This window comes from Salmo salar, chromosome 18 (genome assembly GCF_965601325.2).
Source record: "Salmo salar chromosome 18, fSalSal1, whole genome shotgun sequence".
NCBI classification, from domain to species: Eukaryota; Metazoa; Chordata; class Actinopteri; order Salmoniformes; family Salmonidae; genus Salmo; species Salmo salar.
Window position 1 is genome coordinate 55,352,044 of NC_138308.1, and position 19,644 is coordinate 55,371,687.

Here is a 19,644-nt window from a genome sequence, read left to right on the forward strand (position 1 = left end):
ATCCACTTTACAGTTTAATATACGAGGACTGTAGTTGGTAACACGATGCTGATCCCCTTTACAGTTTAATATTCGAGGACTGTAGTTGTTAATACGATGCTGATCCCCTTTACAGTTTAATATACGAGGACTGTAGTTGGTAATACGATGCTGATCACATTTACAGTTTAATATACGAGGACTGTAGTTGGTAACACGATGCTGATCACCTTTACAGTTTAATATACGAGGACTGTAGTTGGTAATACGATGCTGATCCCCTTTACAGTTTAATATACGAGGACTGTAGTTGGTAATACGATGCTGATCCCTTTTACAGTTTAATATACGAGGACTGTAGTTGGTAATACGATGCTGATCCCCTTTACAGTTTAATATACGAGGACTGTAGTTGGTAATTCGATGCTGATCCCCTTTACAGTTTAATATACGAGGACTGTAGTTGGTAATACGATGCTGATCCCCTTTACAGTTTAATATACGAGGACTGTAGTTGGTAATACGATGCTGATCCCCTTCACAGTTTAATATACGAGGACTGTAGTTGGTAATTCGATGCTGATCCTCTTTACAGTTTAATATACGAGGACTGTAGTTGGTAATACGATGCTGATCCCCTTTACAGTTTAATATACGATGACTGTAGTTGGTAATACGATGCTGATTCCTTTACAGTTTAATATACGAGGACTGTAGTTGGTAATACGATGCTGATCCCATTTACAGTTTAATATACGAGGACTGTAGTTGGTAACACGATGCTGATCCCCTTTACAGTTTAATATACGAGGACTGTAGTTGGTAATACGATGCTGATCCCCTTTACAGTTTAATATACGAGGACTGTAGTTGGTAACACGATGCTGATCCCATTTACAGTTTAATATACGAGGACTGTAGTTGGTAATACGATGCTGATCCCCTTTAAAGTCTATTATACGAGGACTGTAGTTGGTAACACGATGCTGATCCCCTTTACAGTTTAATATACGAGGACTGTAGTTGGTAATACGATGCTGATCCTCTTTACAGTTTAATATACAAGGACTGTATTTGGTAACACGATGCTGATCCCATTTACAGTTTATAATACGAGGACTGTAGTTGGTAATATGATGCTGATCCCCTTTACAGTTTAATATACGAGGACTGTAGTTGGTAATATGATGCTGATCCCCTTTACAGTTTAATATACGAGGGCTGTAGTTGGTAATACGTTGCTGATCCCCTTTACAGTTTAATATACGAGGACTGTAGTTGGTAATTCGATGCTGATCCCCTTTACAGTTTATAATACGAGGACTGTAGTTGGTAATATGATGCTGATCCCCTTTACAGTTTAATATACGAGGACTGTAGTTGGTAATATGATGCTGATCCCCTTTACAGTTTAATATACGAGGGCTGTAGTTGGTAATACGTTGCTGATCCCCTTTACAGTTTAATATACGAGGACTGTAGTTGGTAATATGATGCTGATCCCCTTTACAGTTTAATATACGAGGACTGTAGTTGGTAATACGATGCTGATCCCCTTTACAGTTTAATATACAAGGACTGTAGTTGGTAATACGATGCTGATCCCCTTTACAGTTTAATATACGAGGACTGTAGTTGGTAACACGATGCTGATCCCCTTTACAGTTTAATATACGAGGACTGTAGTTGGTAATTCGATGCTGATCCCCTTTACAGTTTAATATACGAGGACTGTAGTTGGTAATACGATGCTGATCCCCTTTACAGTTTAATATACGAGGACTGTAGTTGGTAATACGATGCTGATTCCTTTACAGTTTAATATACGAGGACTGTAGTTGGTAATACGATGCTTATCCCATTTACAGTTTAATATACGAGGACTGTAGTTGGTAACACGATGCTGATCCCCTTTACAGTTTAATATACGAGGACTGTAGTTGGTAATACGATGCTGATCCCCTTTACAGTTTAATATACGAGGACTGTAGTTGGTAACACGATGCTGATCCCCTTTACAGTTTAATATTCGAGGACTGTAGTTGTTAATACGATGCTGATCCCCTTTACAATTTAATATACGAGGACTGTAGTTGGTAATACGATGCTGATCCCATTTACAGTTTAATATACGAGGACTGTAGTTGGTAACACGATGCTGATCCCCTTTACAGTTTAATATACAAGGACTGTAGTTGGTAATACGATGCTGATCCCCTTTACAGTTTAATATACGAGGACTGTAGTTGGTAATATGATGCTGATCCCCTTTACAGTTTAATATACAAGGACTGTAGTTGGTAATACGATGCTGATCCCCTTTACAGTTTAATATACGAGGACTGTAGTTGGTAATTCAATGCTGATCCCCTTTACTGTTTAATATACGAGGACTGTAGTTGGTAATACGATGCTGATCCCCTTTACAGTTTAATATACGAGGACTGTAGTTGGTAACACGATGCTGATCCCCTTTACAGTTTAATATACGAGGACTGTAGTTGGTATTACGATGCTCTGCCCTCTACAGTTTAATTTATGAGGACTGTAGTTGGTAACACGATGCTGATGCCCTCTACAGTTTAATATACGAGGAATGTAGTTGGTAATACGATGCTGATCCCCTTTACAGTTTAATATACCAGGACTGTAGTTGGTAATACGATGCTGATCCCCTTTACAGTTTAATATACGAGGACTGTAGTTGGTAATACGATGCTGATCCCCTTTACAGTTTAATATACGAGGACTGTAGTTGGTAATACGATGCTGATCCCCTTTACAGTTTAACATACGAGGACTTTAGATGGTAATACGATGCTGATCCCCTCTACAGTTTAATATATGAGGACTGTATTTGGTAACACGATGCTGATCCCCTTTACAGTTTAATATACGAGGACTGTAGTTGGTAACACTATGCTGATCCCCGTTACAGTTTAATATAGGAGGACTGTAGTTGGTAACACGATGCTGATCCCCTTTACAGTTTAATATACGAGGACTGTAGTTGGTAATACGATGCTGATCCCCTTTACAGTTTAATATACGAGGACTGTAGTTGGTAATACGATGCTGATCCCCTTTATAGTTTAATATACGAGGACTGTAGTTGGTAATACGATGCTGATCCCCTTTACAGTTTAATATACGAGGACTGTAGTTGGTAATACGATGCTGATCCCCTTTACAGTTTAATATACGAGGACTGTAGTTGGTAACACGATGCTGATCCCATTTACAGTTTAATATACGAGGACTGTAGTTGGTAATACGATGCTGATCCCCTTTAAAGACTATTATACGAGGACTGTAGTTGGTAACACGATGCTGATCCCCTTTACAGTTTAATATACGAGGACTGTAGTTGGTAATACGATGCTGATCCCCTTTACAGTTTAATATACGAGGACTGTAGTTGGTAATACGATGCTGATCCCCTGTAAAGTTTATTATACGAGGACTGTAGTTGGTAACACGATGCTGATCCCCTTTACAGTTTAATATACGAGGGCTGTAGTTGGTAATACGTTGCTGATCCCCTTTACAGTTTAATATACGAGGACTGTAGTTGGTAATATGATGCTGATCCCCTTTACAGTTTAATATACGAGGACTGTAGTTGGTAATACGATGCTGATCCCCTTTACAGTTTAATATACAAGGACTGTAGTTGGTAATACGATGCTGATCCCCTTTACAGTTTAATATACGAGGACTGTAGTTGGTAACACGATGCTGATCCCCTTTACAGTTTAATATACGAGGACTGTAGTTGGTAATTCGATGCTGATCCCCTTTACAGTTTAATATACGAGGACTGTAGTTGGTAATACGATGCTGATCCCCTTTACAGTTTAATATACGAGGACTGTAGTTGGTAATACGATGCTGATTCCTTTACAGTTTAATATACGAGGACTGTAGTTGGTAATACGATGCTTATCCCATTTACAGTTTAATATACGAGGACTGTAGTTGGTAACACGATGCTGATCCCCTTTACAGTTTAATATACGAGGACTGTAGTTGGTAATACGATGCTGATCCCCTTTACAGTTTAATATACGAGGACTGTAGTTGGTAACACGATGCTGATCCCCTTTACAGTTTAATATTCGAGGACTGTAGTTGTTAATACGATGCTGATCCCCTTTACAATTTAATATACGAGGACTGTAGTTGGTAATACGATGCTGATCCCATTTACAGTTTAATATACGAGGACTGTAGTTGGTAACACGATGCTGATCCCCTTTACAGTTTAATATACAAGGACTGTAGTTGGTAATACGATGCTGATCCCCTTTACAGTTTAATATACGAGGACTGTAGTTGGTAATATGATGCTGATCCCCTTTACAGTTTAATATACAAGGACTGTAGTTGGTAATACGATGCTGATCCCCTTTACAGTTTAATATACGAGGACTGTAGTTGGTAATTCAATGCTGATCCCCTTTACTGTTTAATATACGAGGACTGTAGTTGGTAATACGATGCTGATCCCCTTTACAGTTTAATATACGAGGACTGTAGTTGGTAACACGATGCTGATCCCCTTTACAGTTTAATATACGAGGACTGTAGTTGGTATTACGATGCTCTGCCCTCTACAGTTTAATTTATGAGGACTGTAGTTGGTAACACGATGCTGATGCCCTCTACAGTTTAATATACGAGGAATGTAGTTGGTAATACGATGCTGATCCCCTTTACAGTTTAATATACCAGGACTGTAGTTGGTAATACGATGCTGATCCCCTTTACAGTTTAATATACGAGGACTGTAGTTGGTAATACGATGCTGATCCCCTTTACAGTTTAATATACGAGGACTGTAGTTGGTAATACGATGCTGATCCCCTTTACAGTTTAACATACGAGGACTTTAGATGGTAATACGATGCTGATCCCCTCTACAGTTTAATATATGAGGACTGTATTTGGTAACACGATGCTGATCCCCTTTACAGTTTAATATACGAGGACTGTAGTTGGTAACACTATGCTGATCCCCGTTACAGTTTAATATAGGAGGACTGTAGTTGGTAACACGATGCTGATCCCCTTTACAGTTTAATATACGAGGACTGTAGTTGGTAATACGATGCTGATCCCCTTTACAGTTTAATATACGAGGACTGTAGTTGGTAATACGATGCTGATCCCCTTTATAGTTTAATATACGAGGACTGTAGTTGGTAATACGATGCTGATCCCCTTTACAGTTTAATATACGAGGACTGTAGTTGGTAATACGATGCTGATCCCCTTTACAGTTTAATATACGAGGACTGTAGTTGGTAACACGATGCTGATCCCATTTACAGTTTAATATACGAGGACTGTAGTTGGTAATACGATGCTGATCCCCTTTAAAGACTATTATACGAGGACTGTAGTTGGTAACACGATGCTGATCCCCTTTACAGTTTAATATACGAGGACTGTAGTTGGTAATACGATGCTGATCCCCTTTACAGTTTAATATACGAGGACTGTAGTTGGTAATACGATGCTGATCCCCTGTAAAGTTTATTATACGAGGACTGTAGTTGGTAACACGATGCTGATCCCCTTTACAGTTTAATATACGAGGACTGTAGATGGTAACACGATGCTGATCCCCTTTACAGTTTAATATACGAGGACTGTAGTTGGTAATACGATGCTGATCCCCTTTACAGTTTAATATACGAGGACTGTAGTTGGTAATACGATGCTGATCCCCTTTACAGTTTAATATACGAGGACTGTAGTTGGTAATATGATGCTGATCCCCTTTACAGTTTAATATACAAGGACTGTAGTTGGTAATACGATGCTGATCCCCTTTACAGTTTAATATACGAGGACTGTAGTTGGTAATTCAATGCTGATCCCCTTTACTGTTTAATATACGAGGACTGTAGTTGGTAATACGATGCTGATCCCCTTTACAGTTTAATATACGAGGACTGTAGTTGGTAACACGATGCTGATCCCCTTTACAGTTTAATATACGAGGACTGTAGTTGGTATTACGATGCTCTGCCCTCTACAGTTTAATTTATGAGGACTGTAGTTGGTAACACGATGCTGATGCCCTCTACAGTTTAATATACGAGGAATGTAGTTGGTAATACGATGCTGATCCCCTTTACAGTTTAATATACCAGGACTGTAGTTGGTAATACGATGCTGATCCCCTTTACAGTTTAATATACGAGGACTGTAGTTGGTAATACGATGCTGATCCCCTTTACAGTTTAATATACGAGGACTGTAGTTGGTAATACGATGCTGATCCCCTTTACAGTTTAACATACGAGGACTTTAGATGGTAATACGATGCTGATCCCCTCTACAGTTTAATATATGAGGACTGTATTTGGTAACACGATGCTGATCCCCTTTACAGTTTAATATACGAGGACTGTAGTTGGTAACACTATGCTGATCCCCGTTACAGTTTAATATAGGAGGACTGTAGTTGGTAACACGATGCTGATCCCCTTTACAGTTTAATATACGAGGACTGTAGTTGGTAATACGATGCTGATCCCCTTTACAGTTTAATATACGAGGACTGTAGTTGGTAATACGATGCTGATCCCCTTTATAGTTTAATATACGAGGACTGTAGTTGGTAATACGATGCTGATCCCCTTTACAGTTTAATATACGAGGACTGTAGTTGGTAATACGATGCTGATCCCCTTTACAGTTTAATATACGAGGACTGTAGTTGGTAACACGATGCTGATCCCATTTACAGTTTAATATACGAGGACTGTAGTTGGTAATACGATGCTGATCCCCTTTAAAGACTATTATACGAGGACTGTAGTTGGTAACACGATGCTGATCCCCTTTACAGTTTAATATACGAGGACTGTAGTTGGTAATACGATGCTGATCCCCTTTACAGTTTAATATACGAGGACTGTAGTTGGTAATACGATGCTGATCCCCTGTAAAGTTTATTATACGAGGACTGTAGTTGGTAACACGATGCTGATCCCCTTTACAGTTTAATATACGAGGACTGTAGATGGTAACACGATGCTGATCCCCTTTACAGTTTAATATACGAGGACTGTAGTTGGTAATACGATGCTGATCCCCTTTACAGTTTAATATACGAGGACTGTAGTTGGTAATACGATGCTGATCCCCTTTACAGTTTAATATACGAGGACTGTAGTTGGTAACACGATGCTGATCCCCTTTACAGTTTAATATACGAGGACTGTAGTTGGTATTACGATGCTCTGCCCTCTACAGTTTAATTTATGAGGACTGTAGTTGGTAACACGATGCTGATCCCCTCTACAGTTTAATATACGAGGACTGTAGTTGGTAATACGATGCTGATCCCCTTTACAGTTTAATATACGAGGACTGTAATTGGTAATACGATGCTGATCCCCTTTACAGTTTAATATACGAGGACTGTAGTTGGTAATACGATGCTGATCCCCTTTACAGTTTAATATACGAGGACTGTAGTTGGTAATACGATGCTGATCCCCTTTACAGTTTAACATACGAGGACTTTAGATGGTAATACGATGCTGATCCCCTCTACAGTTTAATATATGAGGACTGTATTTGGTAACACGATGCTGATCCCCTTTACAGTTTAATATACGAGGACTGTAGTTGGTAACACTATGCTGATCCCCTTTACAGTTTAATATACGAGGACTGTAGTTGGTAACACGATGCTGATCCCCTTTACAGTTTAATATACGAGGACTGTAGTTGGTAATACGATGCTGATCCCCTTTGCAGTTTAATATACGAGGACTGTAGTTGTTAATTCGATGCTGATCCCCTTTACAGTTTAATATACGAGGACTGTAGTTGGTAATACGATGCTGATCCCCTTTACAGTTTAATATACGAGGACTGTAGTTGGTAATACGATGCTGATCCCCTTCACAGTTTAATATACGAGGACTGTAGTTGGTAATTCGATGCTGATCCCCTTTACAGTTTAATATACGAGGACTGTAGTTGGTAATACGATGCTGATCCCCTTTACAGTTTAATATACGAGGACTGTAGTTGGTAATACGATGCTGATTCCTTTACAGTTTAATATACGAGGACTGTAGTTGGTAATACGATGCTGATCCCATTTACAGTTTAATATACGAGGACTGTAGTTGGTAACACGATGCTGATCCCCTTTACAGTTTAATATACGAGGACTGTAGTTGGTAATACGATGCTGATCCCCTTTACAGTTTAATATACGAGGACTGTAGTTGGTAACACGATGCTGATCCCATTTACAGTTTAATATACGAGGACTGTAGTTGGTAATACAATGCTGATCCCCTTTAAAGTCTATTATACGAGGACTGTAGTTGGTAACACGATGCTGATCCCCTTTACAGTTTAATATACGAGGACTGTAGTTGGTAATACGATGCTGATCCTCTTTACAGTTTAATATACAAGGACTGTAGTTGGTAACACGATGCTGATCCCATTTACAGTTTAATATACGAGGACTGTAGTTGGTAATACGATGCTGATCCCCTTTAAAGTTTATTATACGAGGTCTGTAGTTGGTAACACGATGCTGATCCCCTTTACAGTTTAATATACGTGGACTGTAGATGGTAACACGATGCTGATACCCTTTACAGTTTAATATACGAGGACTGTAGTTGGTAATACGATGCTGATCCCCTTTACAGTTTAATATACGAGGACTGTAGTTGGTAACACGATGCTGATCCCCTTTACAGTTTAATATACGAGGACTGTTGTTGGTAATACGATGCTCTGCCCTCTACAGTTTAATTTATGAGGACTGTAGTTGGTAACACAATGCTGATCCCCTCTACAATTTAATATATGAGGACTGTAGTTGGTAATACGATGCTGATCCCATTTACAGTTTAATATACGAGGACTGTAGTTGGTAACACGATGCTGATCCCCTTTACAGTTTAATATACGAGGACTGTAGTTGGTAATACGATGCTGATCCCCTTTACAGTTTAATATACGAGGACTCTAGTTGGTAATACGATGCTGATTCCCTTTACAGTTTAATATACGAGGACTGTAGTTGGTAATACGATGCTGATCCCCTTTACAGTTTAATATACGAGGACTGTAGTTGGTAATTCGATGCTGATCCCCTTTACAGTTTATAATACGAGGACTGTAGTTGGTAATATGATGCTGATCCCCTTTACAGTTTAATATACGAGGACTGTAGTTGGTAATATGATGCTGATCCCCTTTACAGTTTAATATACGAGGGCTGTAGTTGGTAATACGTTGCTGATCCCCTTTACAGTTTAATATACGAGGACTGTAGTTGGTAATATGATGCTGATCCCCTTTACAGTTTAATATACGAGGACTGTAGTTGGTAATACGATGCTGATCCCCTTTACAGTTTAATATACGAGGACTGTAGTTGGTATTACGATGCTCTGCCCTCTACAGTTAAATTTATGAGGACTGTAGTTGGTAACACGATGCTGATCCCCTCTACAGTTTAATATACGAGGACTGTAGTTGGTAATACGATGCTGATCCCCTTTACAGTTTAATATACGAGGACTGTAGTTGGTAATACGATGCTGATCCCCTTTACAGTTTAATATACGAGGACTGTAGTTGGTAATACGATGCTGATCCCCTTTACAGTTTAATATACGAGGACTATAGTTGGTAATACGATGCTGATCCCCTTTACAGTTTAACATACGAGGACTTTAGATGGTAATACGATGCTGATCCCCTTTACAGTTTAATATACGAGGACTATAGTTGGTAATACGATGCTGATCCCCTTTACAGTTTAACATACGAGGACTTTAGATGGTAATACGATGCTGATCCCCTCTACAGTTTAATATATGAGGACTGTATTTGGTAACACGATGCTGATCCCCTTTACAGTTTAATATACGAGGACTGTAGTTGGTAACACTATGCTGATCCCCGTTACAGTTTAATATAGGAGGACTGTAGTTGGTAACACGATGCTGATCCCCTTTACAGTTTAATATACGAGGACTGTAGTTGGTAATACGATGCTGATCCCCTTTACAGTTTAATATACGAGGACTATAGTTGGTAATACGATGCTGATCCCCTTTATAGTTTAATATACGAGGACTGTAGTTGGTAATACGATGCTGATCCCCTTTACAGTTTAATATACGAGGACTGTAGTTGGTAATACGATGCTGATCCCCTTTACAGTTTAACATACGAGGACTTTAGATGGTAATACGATGCTGATCCCCTCTACAGTTTAATATATGAGGACTGTATTTGGTAACACGATGCTGATCCCCTTTACAGTTTAATATACGAGGACTGTAGTTGGTAACACTATGCTGATCCCCTTTACAGTTTAATATACGAGGACTGTAGTTGGTAACACGATGCTGATCCCCTTTACAGTTTAATATACGAGGACTGTAGTTGGTAATACGATGCTGATCCCCTTTACAGTTTAATATACGAGGACTGTAGTTGGTAACACGATGCTGATCCCCTTTACAGTTTAATATTCGAGGACTGTAGTTGTTAATACGATGCTGATCCCCTTTACAATTTAATATACGAGGACTGTAGTTGGTAAAACGATGCTGATCCCATTTACAGTTTAATATAAGAGGACTGTAGTTGGTAACACGATGCTGATCCCCTTTACAGTTTAATATACAAGGACTGTAGTTGGTAATACGATGCTGATCCCCTTTACAGTTTAATATACGAGGACTGTAGTTGGTAATACGATGCTGATCCCTTTTACAGTATAATATACGAGGACTGTAGTTGGTAATACGATGCTGATCCCCTTTACAGTTTAATATACGAGGACTGTAGTTGGTAACACGATGCTGATCCCCTTTACAGTTTAATATACGAGGACTGTAGTTGGTAATACGATGCTGATCCCCTTTACAGTTTAATATACGAGGACTGTAGTTGGTAACACGATGCTGATCCCATTTACAGTTTAATATACGAGGACTGTAGTTGGTAATACGATGCTGATCCCCTTTAAAGACTATTATACGAGGACTGTAGTTGGTAACACGATGCTGATCCCCTTTACAGTTTAATATACGAGGACTGTAGTTGGTAATACGATGCTGATCCCCTTTACAGTTTAATATACGAGGACTGTAGTTGGTAATACGATGCTGATCCCCTGTAAAGTTTATTATACGAGGACTGTAGTTGGTAACACGATGCTGATCCCCTTTACAGTTTAATATACGAGGACTGTAGATGGTAACACGATGCTGATCCCCTTTACAGTTTAATATACGAGGACTGTAGTTGGTAATACGATGCTGATCCCCTTTACAGTTTAATATACGAGGACTGTAGTTGGTAATACGATGCTGATCCCCTTTACAGTTTAATATACGAGGACTGTAGTTGGTAACACGATGCTGATCCCCTTTACAGTTTAATATACGAGGACTGTAGTTGGTATTACGATGCTCTGCCCTCTACAGTTTAATTTATGAGGACTGTAGTTGGTAACACGATGCTGATCCCCTCTACAGTTTAATATACGAGGACTGTAGTTGGTAATACGATGCTGATCCCCTTTACAGTTTAATATACGAGGACTGTAATTGGTAATACGATGCTGATCCCCTTTACAGTTTAATATACGAGGACTGTAGTTGGTAATACGATGCTGATCCCCTTTACAGTTGAATATACGAGGACTGTAGTTGGTAATACGATGCTGATCCCCTTTACAGTTTAACATAAGAGGACTTTAGATGGTAATACGATGCTGATCCCCTCTACAGTTTAATATATGAGGACTGTATTTGGTAACACGATGCTGATCCCCTTTACAGTTTAATATACGAGGACTGTAGTTGGTAACACTATGCTGATCCCCTTTACAGTTTAATATACGAGGACTGTAGTTGGTAACACGATGCTGATCCCCTTTACAGTTTAATATACGAGGACTGTAGTTGGTAACTCGATGCTGATCCCCTTTACAGTTTAATATACGAGGACTGTAGTTGGTAATACGATGCTGATCCACTTTACAGTTTAACATACGAGGACTTTAGATGGTAATACGATGCTGATCCCCTTTACAGTTTAATATACGAGGACTGTAGTTGGTAATACGATGCTGATCCCCTTTACAGTTTAACATACGAGGACTTTAGATGGTAATACGATGCTGATCCCCTCTACAGTTTAATATATGAGGACTGTATTTGGTAACACGATGCTGATCCCCTTTACAGTTTAATATACGAGGACTGTAGTTGGTAACACTATGCTGATCCCCTTTACAGTTTAATATACGAGGACTGTAGTTGGTAACACGATGCTGATCCCCTTTACAGTTTAATATACGAGGACTGTAGTTGGTAATACGATGCTGATCCCCTTTACAGTTTAATATACGAGGACTGTAGTTGGTAACACGATGCTGATCCCCTTTACAGTTTAATATTCGAGGACTGTAGTTGTTAATACGATGCTGATCCCCTTTACAATTTAATATACGAGGACTGTAGTTGGTAATACGATGCTGATCCCATTTACAGTTTAATATACGAGGACTGTAGTTGGTAATACGATGCTGATCCCCTTTACAGTTTAATATACGAGGACTATAGTTGGTAATACGATGCTGATCCCCTTTACAGTTTAACATACGAGGACTTTAGATGGTAATACGATGCTGATCCCCTCTACAGTTTAATATATGAGGACTGTATTTGGTAACACGATGCTGATCCCCTTTACAGTTTAATATACGAGGACTGTAGTTGGTAACACTATGCTGATCCCCGTTACAGTTTAATATAGGAGGACTGTAGTTGGTAACACGATGCTGATCCCCTTTACAGTTTAATATACGAGGACTGTAGTTGGTAATACGATGCTGATCCCCTTTACAGTTTAATATACGAGGACTATAGTTGGTAATACGATGCTGATCCCCTTTATAGTTTAATATACGAGGACTGTAGTTGGTAATACGATGCTGATCCCCTTTACAGTTTAATATACGAGGACTGTAGTTGGTAATACGATGCTGATCCCCTTTACAGTTTAACATACGAGGACTTTAGATGGTAATACGATGCTGATCCCCTCTACAGTTTAATATATGAGGACTGTATTTGGTAACACGATGCTGATCCCCTTTACAGTTTAATATACGAGGACTGTAGTTGGTAACACTATGCTGATCCCCTTTACAGTTTAATATACGAGGACTGTAGTTGGTAACACGATGCTGATCCCCTTTACAGTTTAATATACGAGGACTGTAGTTGGTAATACGATGCTGATCCCCTTTACAGTTTAATATACGAGGACTGTAGTTGGTAACACGATGCTGATCCCCTTTACAGTTTAATATTCGAGGACTGTAGTTGTTAATACGATGCTGATCCCCTTTACAATTTAATATACGAGGACTGTAGTTGGTAATACGATGCTGATCCCATTTACAGTTTAATATACGAGGACTGTAGTTGGTAACACGATGCTGATCCCCTTTACAGTTTAATATACAAGGACTGTAGTTGGTAATACGATGCTGATCCCCTTTACAGTTTAATATACGAGGACTGTAGTTGGTAATACGATGCTGATCCCTTTTACAGTTTAATATACGAGGACTGTAGTTGGTAATACGATGCTGATCCCCTTTACAGTTTAATATACGAGGACTGTAGTTGGTAACACGATGCTGATCCCCTTTACAGTTTAATATACGAGGACTGTAGTTGGTAATACGATGCTGATCCCCTTTACAGTTTAATATACGAGGACTGTAGTTGGTAACACGATGCTGATCCCATTTACAGTTTAATATACGAGGACTGTAGTTGGTAATACGATGCTGATCCCCTTTAAAGACTATTATACGAGGACTGTAGTTGGTAACACGATGCTGATCCCCTTTACAGTTTAATATACGAGGACTGTAGTTGGTAATACGATGCTGATCCCCTTTACAGTTTAATATACGAGGACTGTAGTTGGTAATACGATGCTGATCCCCTGTAAAGTTTATTATACGAGGACTGTAGTTGGTAACACGATGCTGATCCCCTTTACAGTTTAATATACGAGGACTGTAGATGGTAACACGATGCTGTTCCCATTTACAGTTTAATATACGAGGACTGTAGTTGGTAATACGATGCTGATCCCCTTTACAGTTTAATATACGAGGACTGTAGTTGGTAATACGATGCTGATCCCCTTTACAGTTTAATATACGAGGACTGTAGTTGGTAACACGATGCTGATCCCCTTTACAGTTTAATATACGAGGACTGTAGTTGGTATTACGATGCTCTGCCCTCTACAGTTTAATTTATGAGGACTGTAGTTGGTAACACGATGCTGATCCCCTCTACAGTTTAATATACGAGGACTGTAGTTGGTAATACGATGCTGATCCCCTTTACAGTTTAATATACGAGGACTGTAATTGGTAATACGATGCTGATCCCCTTTACAGTTTAATATACGAGGACTGTAGTTGGTAATACGATGCTGATCCCCTTTACAGTTGAATATACGAGGACTGTAGTTGGTAATACGATGCTGATCCCCTTTACAGTTTAACATACGAGGACTTTAGATGGTAATACGATGCTGATCCCCTCTACAGTTTAATATATGAGGACTGTATTTGGTAACACGATGCTGATCCCCTTTACAGTTTAATATACGAGGACTGTAGTTGGTAACACTATGCTGATCCCCTTTACAGTTTAATATACGAGGACTGTAGTTGGTAACACGATGCTGATCCCCTTTACAGTTTAATATACGAGGACTGTAGTTGGTAACTCGATGCTGATCCCCTTTACAGTTTAATATACGAGGACTGTAGTTGGTAATACGATGCTGATCCACTTTACAGTTTAACATACGAGGACTTTAGATGGTAATACGATGCTGATCCCCTCTACAGTTTAATATATGAGGACTGTATTTGGTAACACGATGCTGATCCCCTTTACAGTTTAATATACGAGGACTGTAGTTGGTAACACTATGCTGATCCCCGTTACAGTTTAATATAGGAGGACTGTAGTTGGTAACACGATGCTGATCCCCTTTACAGTTTAATATACGAGGACTGTAGTTGGTAATACGATGCTGATCCCCTTTACAGTTTAATATACGAGGACTATAGTTGGTAATACGATGCTGATCCCCTTTATAGTTTAATATACGAGGACTGTAGTTGGTAATACGATGCTGATCCCCTTTACAGTTTAATATACGAGGACTGTAGTTGGTAATACGATGCTGATCCCCTTTACAGTTTAACATACGAGGACTTTAGATGGTAATACGATGCTGATCCCCTCTACAGTTTAATATATGAGGACTGTATTTGGTAACACGATGCTGATCCCCTTTACAGTTTAATATACGAGGACTGTAGTTGGTAACACTATGCTGATCCCCTTTACAGTTTAATATACGAGGACTGTAGTTGGTAACACGATGCTGATCCCCTTTACAATTTAATATACGAGGACTGTAGTTGGTAATACGATGCTGATCCCCTTTACAGTTTAATATACGAGGACTGTAGTTGGTAACACGATGCTGATCCCCTTTACAGTTTAATATTCGAGGACTGTAGTTGTTAATACGATGCTGATCCCCTTTACAATTTAATATACGAGGACTGTAGTTGGTAATACGATGCTGATCCCATTTACAGTTTAATATACGAGGACTGTAGTTGGTAACACGATGCTGATCCCGTTTACAGTTTAATATACAAGGACTGTAGTTGGTAATACGATGCTGATCCCCTTTACAGTTTAATATACGAGGACTGTAGTTGGTAATACGATGCTGATCCCTTTTACAGTTTAATATACGAGGACTGTAGTTGGTAATACGATGCTGATCCCCTTTACAGTTTAATATACGAGGACTGTAGTTGGTAACACGATGCTGATCCCCTTTACAGTTTAATATACGAGGACTGTAGTTGGTAATACGATGCTGATCCCCTTTACAGTTTAATATACGAGGACTGTAGTTGGTAACACGATGCTGATCCCATTTACAGTTTAATATACGAGGACTGTAGTTAGTAATACGATGCTGATCCCCTTTAAAGACTATTATACGAGGACTGTAGTTGGTAACACGATGCTGATCCCCTTTACAGTTTAATATACGAGGACTGTAGTTGGTAATACGATGCTGATCCCCTTTACAGTTTAATATACGAGGACTGTAGTTGGTAATACGATGCTGATCCCCTGTAAAGTTTATTATACGAGGACTGTAGTTGGTAACATGATGCTGATCCCCTTTACAGTTTAATATACGAGGACTGTAGATGGTAACACGATGCTGATCCCCTTTACAGTTTAATATACGAGGACTGTAGTTGGTAATACGATGCTGATCCCCTTTACAGTTTAATATACGAGGACTGTAGTTGGTAACACGATGCTGATCCCCTTTACAGTTTAATATACGAGGACTGTAGTTGGTATTACGATGCTCTGCCCTCTACAGTTTAATTTATGAGGACTGTAGTTGGTAACACGATGCTGATCCCCTCTACAGTTTAATATACGAGGACTGTAGTTGGTAATACGATGCTGATCCCCTTTACAGTTTAATATACGAGGACTGTAATTGGTAATACGATGCTGATCCCCTTTACAGTTTAATATACGAGGACTGTAGTTGGTAATACGATGCTGATCACATTTACAGTTTAATATACGAGGACTGTAGTTGGTAACACGATGCTGATCACCTTTACAGTTTAATATACGAGGACTGTAGTTGGTAATACGATGCTGATCCCCTTTACAGTTTAATATACGAGGACTGTAGTTGGTAATACGATGCTGATCCCTTTTACAGTTTAATATACGAGGACTGTAGTTGGTAATACGATGCTGATCCCCTTTACAGTTTAATATACGAGGACTGTAGTTGGTAATTCGATGCTGATCCCCTTTACAGTTTAATATACGAGGACTGTAGTTGGTAATACGATGCTGATCCCCTTTACAGTTTAATATACGAGGACTGTAGTTGGTAATACGATGCTGATCCCCTTCACAGTTTAATATACGAGGACTGTAGTTGGTAATTCGATGCTGATCCCCTTTACAGTTTAATATACGAGGACTGTAGTTGGTAATACGATGCTGATCCCCTTTACAGTTTAATATACGAGGACTGTAGTTGGTAATACGATGCTGATTCCTTTACAGTTTAATATACGAGGACTGTAGTTGGTAATACGATGCTGATCCCATTTACAGTTTAATATACGAGGACTGTAGTTGGTAACACGATGCTGATCCCCTTTACAGTTTAATATACGAGGACTGTAGTGTGTAATACGATGCTGATCCCCTTTACAGTTTAATATACGAGGACTGTAGTTGGTAACACGATGCTGATCCCATTTACAGTTTAATATACGAGGACTGTAGTTGGTAATACGATGCTGATCCCCTTTAAAGTCTATTATACGAGGACTGTAGTTGGTAACACGATGCTGATCCCCTTTACAGTTTAATATACGAGGACTGTAGTTGGTAATACGATGCTGATCCTCTTTACAGTTTAATATACAAGGACTGTAGTTGGTAACACGATGCTGATCCCATTTACAGTTTAATATACGAGGACTGTAGTTGGTAATACGATACTGATCCCCTTTAAAGTTTATTATACGAGGTCTGTAGTTGGTAACACGATGCTGATCCCCTTTACAGTTTAATATACGTGGACTGTAGATGGTAACACGATGCTGATCCCCTTTACAGTTTAATATACGAGGACTGTAGTTGGTAATACGATGCTGATCCCCTTTACAGTTTAATATACGAGGACTGTAGTTGGTAACACGATGCTGATCCCCTTTACAGTTTAATATACGAGGACTGTAGTTGGTAATACGATGCTCTGCCCTCTACAGTTTAATTTATGAGGACTGTAGTTGGTAACACAATGCTGATCCCCTCTACAATTTAATATATGAGGACTGTAGTTGGTAATACGATGCTGATCCCATTTACAGTTTAATATACGAGGACTGTAGTTGGTAACACGATGCTGATCCCCTTTACAGTTTAATATACGAGGACTGTAGTTGGTAATACGATGCTGATCCCCTTTACAGTTTAATATACGAGGACTCTAGTTGGTAATACGATGCTGATTCCCTTTACAGTTTAATATACGAGGACTGTAGTTGGTAATACGATGCTGATCCCCTTTACAGTTTAATATACGAGGACTGTAGTTGGTAATTCGATGCTGATCCCCTTTACAGTTTATAATACGAGGACTGTAGTTGGTAACACGATGCTGATCCCTTTTACAGTTTAATATACTAGGACTGTAGTTGGTAATATGATGCTGATCCCCTTTAAAGTTTAATATACGAGGACTGTAGTTGGTAATATGATGCTGATCCCCTTTACAGTTTAATATACGAGGGCTGTAGTTGGTAATACGTTGCTGATCCCCTTTACAGTTTAATATACGAGGACTGTAGTTGGTAATATGATGCTGATCCCCTTTACAGTTTAATATACGAGGACTGTAGTTGGTAATACGATGCTGATCCCCTTTACAGTTTAATATACGAGGACTGTAGTTGGTAATACGATGCTGATCCCCTTTACAGTTTAATATACGAGGACTGTAGTTGGTAACACGATGCTGATCCCCTTTACAGTTTAATATACGAGGACTGTAGTTGGTAATACGATGCTCTGCCCTCTACAGTTTAATTTATGAGGACTGTAGTTGGTAACACAATGCTGATCCCCTCTACAATTTAATATATGAGGACTGTAGTTGGTAATACGATGCTGATCCCATTTACAGTTTAATATACGAGGACTGTAGTTGGTAACACGATGCTGATCCCCTTTACAGTTTAATATACGAGGACTGTAGTTGGTAACACGATGCTGATCCCATTTACAGTTTAATATACGAGGACTGTAGTTGGTAATACGATACTGATCCCCTTTAAAGTTTATTATACGAGGTCTGTAGTTGGTAACACGATGCTGATCCCCTTTACAGTTTAATATACGTGGACTGTAGATGGTAACACGATGCTGATCCCCTTTACAGTTTAATATACGAGGACTGTAGTTGGTAATACGATGCTGATCCCCTTTACAGTTTAATATACGAGGACTGTAGTTGGTAACACGATGCTGATCCCCTTTACAGTTTAATATACGAGGACTGTAGTTGGTAATACGATGCTCTGCCCTCTACAGTTTAATTTATGAGGACTGTAGTTGGTAACACAATGCTGATCCCCTCTACAATTTAATATATGAGGACTGTAGTTGGTAATACGATGCTGATCCCATTTACAGTTTAATATACGAGGACTGTAGTTGGTAACACGATGCTGATCCCCTTTACAGTTTAATATACGAGGACTGTAGTTGGTAATACGATGCTGATCCCCTTTACAGTTTAATATACGAGGACTCTAGTTGGTAATACGATGCTGATTCCCTTTACAGTTTAATATACGAGGACTGTAGTTGGTAATACGATGCTGATCCCCTTTACAGTTTAATATACGAGGACTGTAGTTGGTAATTCGATGCTGATCCCCTTTACAGTTTATAATACGAG